General features: G+C 24.3%; 1 protein-coding gene and 1 long non-coding RNA gene across 4 annotated transcripts in view; one reads left to right on the forward strand and one right to left on the reverse strand.

Annotated features, from left to right (window-relative positions):
• LOC114944430 (protein I'm not dead yet-like) overlaps positions 1 to 7969 on the reverse strand; it is an 82717-nt gene that overhangs the window by 37103 nt on the left and 37645 nt on the right. The gene's annotated exons all lie outside the window — the stretch shown is intronic.
• LOC114944433 (uncharacterized) lies at positions 178 to 5893 on the forward strand. 2 transcript variants are annotated; one of them, XR_014926136.1, is made up of 5 exons: positions 178 to 289; positions 1361 to 1563; positions 2467 to 2677; positions 3552 to 3715; positions 4695 to 5893. It is a non-coding gene; the product is annotated as an uncharacterized LOC114944433 (long non-coding RNA). The 2 variants fall into 2 exon arrangements; XR_003822183.2 differs by having other exon boundaries at positions 178 to 272.

Below are 7969 nucleotides of genomic sequence, written 5' to 3' on the forward strand. Positions count from 1 at the left end.
ACGAGCAAATGAAAGATTTCAATATACATATAATGTCAGAATTTCTATGTCAAAACAATTTATGATGACATGAACTCATTTAAACATAAACAATATTATACGAGCCTACAAAAGTCAGGCGAGGAGATCTAAATTTTATAAATATCCCGTTTACATTTTTCAGAAGTCAGACGTGACTTCGTTACTGTCGTAGTATCATTGTTACACGTGTGTCAAACGAATCTAGAGACAATCTATTTAAATGACATCTGGTAAAGTAAATAGATTATAAGGTATATTATAAAAAAAAGTAATTATTCATATTTTACATATACAGGATGTCCCATCAAAAGTGGCCCCCTTTTATTTTTGAAACTAAGTGATAGACTATAAAAATTATATATGAAATTAAATGGCTTAAACATAGATAGTTTTCATAAGCAATCACTGTGCTCACAAAAAAGTTCAGTTTAAGCCATTTAATTTTATATATAATTTTTATGGTCTATTTCTTTTAGTTTCAAACATAAAAGGGGGTGGCCACTTTTGATGGGACACCCTGTATAATAGTATATTTCAAATAGCATATCGCCGAGTCATTTTTCAATTCTCGTTTATGCAATATATGTATAATATATAATATATTACAAGTTTTGGTACATAAAATAATTAAAACAAAATTGCTCTTTGTTGTAAAATTAATATATAATTCTAGACTTACCGACATCGACACTTGTCATTTTTATATATATTTATTATCACATATTATTTAGAATACGCGAAATTTATTAATGTGATTTAATATAATTTTTTGTATTATGTGTAAGTAAATTGTTGAACATATAAATCAAAAGCAAAATTTAAATTGATAATTTTTAAAAGATACTTTTATCTTACATATTATTTTGTCATATTAATTAAAAAATCAAAATATTAATTGTTCGTCATAATGTGAGATATTAATTCACACGCAAGAATTCGAAGAGAAAAATAACGACTTTATCGTAAATAAATACAGAATCAACAAAAAATTTTTGCTTATTATATGTGATACTGTATGATTTATTACAGTTGCTATGACTTTATAAAGTCCAATAACAAATAAAAATATTTTGTTCTTCGCGCAATTTTACAAATATTGAAGAAGAAATTATATCATAAATTTACAAATATTCTAGTTTGCTTTAACAAAAAGTTATTAATTTAATTATGACAAATATAATCTACTTTTTAATCGAAAATTTATTACAAAAATGACATTGGTATATACATTATATTAACTATAACTAAACTGAATTTTAAATATTCTTTAATGACAGTTTTTTTTCACTAATCTTAAATATTTAATTTTTTTTCTTGCTACCATAAATGTTTTCTGCAGGAAAGTAATACAGTATCGCGATATTGATAACGCAAGCAACGCAGTGAATTTGGATAAGAACAATTGTGATATCGAATCTTATTGATAAATTTTGTTATAAAATCGTTAGATATTTACGATGCATTTCATTAAATTAACGCACAGTTTAAAGCAAGTTTTATATTCGTTTGCTGCTATTATTAATTTTTTTCTATGCTTATCAGGTAAGACAATAACTTATGAATATAATAATACATAAGATCTATTTAGGTAATTAAAATTTTTTTAACGTATAAGACGGGCAACAAGAGCCAAATCGCGGATGACAATGCGTTATCCTAACGAAACTAAATAATTTTTCCGTTAGATTTAAATACCGGTGCACAAGGCACCAAATTTTACTTGGACACGGCCAAGATTTTAAAATATGAAATAATCTCATATTTGAGATTTAATTTCAATACCCCCTTTAACCCCCCTACGGAAAATAAATAAATGAATGCAAGAGAAAAATATAGATCCGAAAATCGCTGAATCGCTGAATTCCCGATTCAGCGATTTTCGGATCTATATTTTTCTCTTGCATTCATTTATTTATTTTCCGTAGGGGGGTTAAAGGGGGTATTGAAATTAAATCTCAAATATGAGATTATTTCATATTTTAAAATCTTGGCCGTGTCCAAGTAAAATTTGGTGCCTTGTGCACCGGTATTTAAATCTAACGGAAAAATTATTTATTTTTGTTTTACACTCTTACTTCTTTGTTTTATTTTTTATTTATCAAAAAAAATAAATATAAAAAAAATTTTATAATAACATTACAATTAAGAATATATATTTTCTGAGCTTATTAGAAATATAATAATATTTATGTGATAATATATATCTTATTACGTATAAATTTGTTTTATTAAAAATATGTCTGCATAATAATATGTTCTCGTTACTAATCAATAAATTAATCAATGATAACTATATTAATTAACCAGATAGCCACAGTAGTTATTATGACATCATTTTAATGTCAAAATGCATCATTTGCCATCAAAATGATGTTATAGTAATTACTGTGGCTATCTGGGTATTGCATAGGATTATTGATAAGAATTATTTTGCATTTTTTATAGTAATACTACCAATTAGTAAAGCGCATATTGAATTTTATACGAAAAGTACTACTGAAGAAAATGTACCATCTGATGATATTAATAAAATATATTTAAATGCATCTTGGAAACAAATTGGAGAAATAATGTTGGATGTATTCATAGTATTGGCTTTATTTATCTTATCAATTTTTGTTTTGACAATTACTTTACTTGCTTGTGAAGTGTACTGGTAAACCGATATTTATTTTTTAACATTAATGTGTATATACTTTTATAATATTAAATGTATGTATGTATGTTTGTGTGTGTATGTGCAAGATGTTTTTTAATAAATGGTAAATATTGCAATGTATTCAGGATACAGAAAAAGTTTATATAAATATATGTATTTATCCGTATATCTGTTTTATTTTTCAACAGAAATAAATTTTTCCGTATATAAAAATCTAATTAAGCATAATCATATGCTAATTTGTAGATGCAGTTTGCTATTTCATTGTTTAATCAAGCCATAATTTTCTTTTACTAGCGCGTTAAAAAAGTATTAATATTTATAAAGAGATATCTTCAACTTAAAACAAAATACGACCTGTACTAACACAAGTAACATTTGTTCTTGTTTATAGGTTAACAAGACTTCAAATTCTTTGAATCTTGTAATAATTAAACAGCAAACTTGTATCTAAATATGTTATCTTAACTCTATTGAAAAATAAAACAGTAACAATAAGGTTCGGAAACAAGATCGTATCGGATATAAGTATGTTTACTATTTAAATGAAATTTTTTCCTAGCTGTTTTAAGCCGTTAAAAAGAACAAATTTTAATTGTTCTATTTTTATAACAATAAAATCAAAATAATTTAATTCTTCAAATGCAATGTCAAGTTTTTTCTTTATAAACATAATAAAGATTAAGATAATTATTATTCATTTACTGGATTATTAACAAATTTATATGTTGATTCTCTATATTTAATATGTTATAATAGTTATTTACTGCAATATATAGATAGTTTATTTAATTTATTATGTGTTTTAGCTATTAGTATTATAAAAACCTTTACATTTTTTATATATTATTACGATTCGTCATTGTTACAGTCCAGATCGTATTACGCCCATCATAGAATTCATAGATGGCTTAGGTATAAGACACAGGTTGAGAAATCACTTCCGCCGGCTCTTTCGCGTGCGTCGAGAGCCTCGTCGTCCGTCACATTTGATCGTTCATTTTAATGCAGGCCCCCACGTAAGTAATATTTGAAGTAATTATATACAAAGTTTATACACACATGTATATATGCGTGCATATTTATATATTTCTACTTATTGTCAATAAGAGTACATTTGCACCGGGATACTTTCGTTTATGGAATAACCATACTAAATGAAGTATGGTTATTTTAACTAAAACTAGAAATAGGCATAAGAAAACAATACAAACAAGTCCGCTTTAAACATACAAAATGTATTAAAAATAATAGTGAAGCATTTAGAAGCATATTTCACTCATCCAAGAAATGAAAAAGATTCGTATAAACAAGAATCCAGATAATACTCTTTTTTTGATTATATATACATTAATTACATAAATAATTTATTTAGAATTTGACTAAAAAATTTTGTTAAAAACAATAAGTTGAAATAAATAATTTTTTTTTTTACAATAATCCACAATTATATCTCGCATTAATGTAGCATAAATATTCAAAGATAATCCAACTTTTCCAAAGTATTTCGAATTTTGTGTTATACGTGTATAACAATAATATTATTATTATTATATATTATATATTATTATTATATATGATAATTATATGCAATAATACTATTATATACATATACGCAATAATAATTATTATTATATTATTATATACGTACAAAACATCTTTAGTTTCAATTAATTAACAGAAACCTAAGCAAAAGTTTTTACATGTGAAAAATGATTATAAATTAATTTCTTTAAATCCATATAAATGCATTATTATACAGAAATTTTATATATACTTATTCTTATCGTTTTCTCTGGTTCAACTAAATGTTCCAACTAAAAACTTTTCCATAAACGAGAGATGTTTGTAGAAAGATGGCGGTTGTGGACTTATATTTATATGACTTTTTTCATTTTGTATAATGAGTACAATTTGCTTCTAAACTTTTTTCATTATTAATTATTATACTTACACGTACATATTAATAGTTATTATATTAATAATATTAATTAATCTATCTCTAATATTGCAGTCGTCAGATGAAGAAGAAGTAGAACGTTATTAATTTGGAAAGTTAACATGGATGGTTTGTACACGTTATGTAGTAAAATATTACTTATTTATGATACTAGTAAGATCTCGTAAGTATGTTATCATGTTCGAATCTCAATTTCAAGTTATTCTGATAATGCGTACGTTGCTCCACGATTAATTGTTAAGCAAGAAAATATATATTATACATAATTATGTAATAATATAATCACAATGAGAGGAATATGTGATAATTAATAAGAATTCATATATACAATTCATAAAATTTAAAAGCTATTCAAGGGCCACAATTTATAAAAAATTTTATTAATTTTAATAGCACAACTTTTATGTTTGAGAAAGTTGGTAAATAATATAAACTAAATTGTAAAATTAAAATTAAGAAGATTTATTTCCAGAAACAATATTGGCATTTCTGCACATAAAATGTTTCAAATAATTTTATTTATTTAGTAATAATATTATTTTACATTATTACAAATTTTAATATATTGTGAATATATGAAAAAATTAAGATGATAAAAATAATGATTATCTGAGGACTTGACTTATATTTCTAACGCCGAAAACGTATGATGAAATGCATTAACAATTTTTTATAATTAATAAAAATTGAATCTTTTTATGAAAATGTTGGAATAAATATACAGGGTGTCCCATAATTCGCGAACCACCGCGAATGGGCAGATAGAGCGTGTTAAACTGAATAGAAAATTCATGTATTATTTTGCGATATTCGCAATAATTATTGAGTTATTTATTAAAATATCTAAACGAATAAGCAGGTAGAAAGCATTATTTGATCGAGAGGTGGCGCCATGCAGCGAGCGGCGACCAATGTAGTGGCGCCGAAAAGTAAGATGATACTTTTGATACTAAGCGGCATATAACAAATAAGTCATCCGACATGCACACCGAGTCCGGCCTACCGCTTTCTACCCGCTTACTCGTTTAGATATTTTAGTTAATAACTCAACAATTATTGCGAATATCGCAAAATGATACAAGACTTTTCTATTCAGTTTAACACGCTCTATCTGCCCATGAAAGGTGATTCGCGAATTATAGGACACCCTGTATATATATATATATTCAGTTATAATAAACTTTATTATAAATAATAAAATTTGTTGTAATTCAAAAGGTTGATCAATATCTATGTATAATCTAAACTTACAAATTTGCAACTGTATATGTAAATCATTGTACAAAACTTGTACAATCGTATTTAAATACATATACGCATTGTATATTATTTGCATGTTTTAATATTACATTGTAATATTGATCTGTATATTTCCAATCATTTTGAATTATAGTTTTTTTATGTGGAAATATTATTTATATGTGTAAATATTATATATATATGTGTAATAGTATGTGTACATATAGTGTAAATGTTACAAGTAATTAATTTATCCAATGTTTTACTAAATTATTTATATTCATGACAATCTTGTACAGATCACATTTATATAAATAATACAACTTTTTAATAATAGAACTTATTAATTATATTAATGAATAAATGTCAGCAAGTTGCTGTGAAATCAAATATAAGTTTACACATAAATAAATAACTTGAAACAGAACTTAACTATAATTATAATTTCAACATTTTTATATAAAGGTTTTTTATTCTACTTAATTTTTAAAATGCGAGTAGTTAAAACATTGTATGTTTTTATTGTACTATATATTTATCAATATTAATAATAATAATATTATGAATATCTATAAAATGCATGGCTTGTACAAATATGCAAATTGTAATATTGCAAATTATATTGTTTAATAGATATATATTATGTATACATATATTAATTTGCACATGAACATATACATGTTTTATATAATTAATTTCTAGCATTAATGTCGGCACCTATGTACCACATTTATATCGTTATTAATGCTTACATTGACAAATGTTTGTTAACATAATAAACTGTGTGATACTAAATATTTATTAATAAAATACAATTATTAAGAAATTGTCCCATTATTAAGTTTTATTTTTGTTAAGAATACCTGTGAAAATAATATTGCAAATTAATTATGGATTAGCCATGAAAACAAATTGTGCCAAAATTAAATTTAATATAAAGTTGATTCTAAGTATGTTGCATACAATTTAAAATTTATGCAAAGTGAAAATTAAAACAAAGTAATAAAATGTTTCTAATTTAAATAATTAATTTTTGAACTAAAAAATACGTATGACTGTATGACTGTGATATGTAGATATTTAAAGTAATGTAATTAATTACAAAAACAAATCTATTAATATGAAATATATATATATATATATATATATATATGAATAAATAAAATTATATATTAACAAGGGTTTTCGAAATTGCTTATTAAATGTTTATTTTCATACATTTTTCTTTGTTGTATTAAAAATTTTACATAAAAATAATTTGTTATTTTTTATTAAGTAGCGTATATTATGTAAAAAAATTATTATTATTTAGAAATCAATAACTTAAAAAAATTTAAAGTTTTTAAAATTTATACGTATATATACAAACACAAATATAAACTTTTTAATATATGGAATTTTAAATACTTTTTATTGAATAATTTGCAAATAATTTGTAATTTAAATGAAAAACCATTACGTTTCGTTTATGTTGAATAATTTCGTCACCTTTCTAGAGAATAGAAAAAGAATCGGAAGTGTTTTATGTAAAAATTAATCTATATTTCTTTCTCTATGTGAATATCAATTATCAATATCTAAGATGTTCGATAGAGTTGTGGCCTATTAAAAATAATTAAGGAAGAATGTGTAAATAACGACCAAATGGAAGATTTCAATATACATATAATGTCAGAATTGCCCCTGTAGAGCTGGCCCCCCCACTTCGCATAAATAAAAAAACAAATAGTGGAAAATTATGAGCTATTTATGAGCTTTAACAATCCACAAATTAAAATTTTTGAGCTCGCCGCATTGAGCAGGAATTTAATATTTTTTATGGGGGGGCTAAGTCGACATTGACTCAGCCCCCCCACCACTTAAAAATAAAAATATCGGGTCTCTTTTTGCGGCAGAATTATGAGCTTTTAAAATGTTGTAGTTTGGATTTTTGAGCTCAACCTCTTAACTCTGAAACAACCCCTTAATTGATGCAACTCGAGAGAAATTTTAGAAAAAATAAAAATACATTATATTCATAAACATGGCACATAAAATTCCAAGAATAAAATTAAAATACGTGAATTTGGATTATCGAATTGCAACCCCAT

The sequence above is a fragment of the Nylanderia fulva genome, unplaced genomic scaffold (assembly GCF_048542155.1).
Source record: "Nylanderia fulva isolate GAGA-0341 unplaced genomic scaffold, ASM4854215v1 Scaffold72, whole genome shotgun sequence".
Lineage (NCBI taxonomy): Eukaryota > Metazoa > Arthropoda > Insecta > Hymenoptera > Formicidae > Nylanderia > Nylanderia fulva.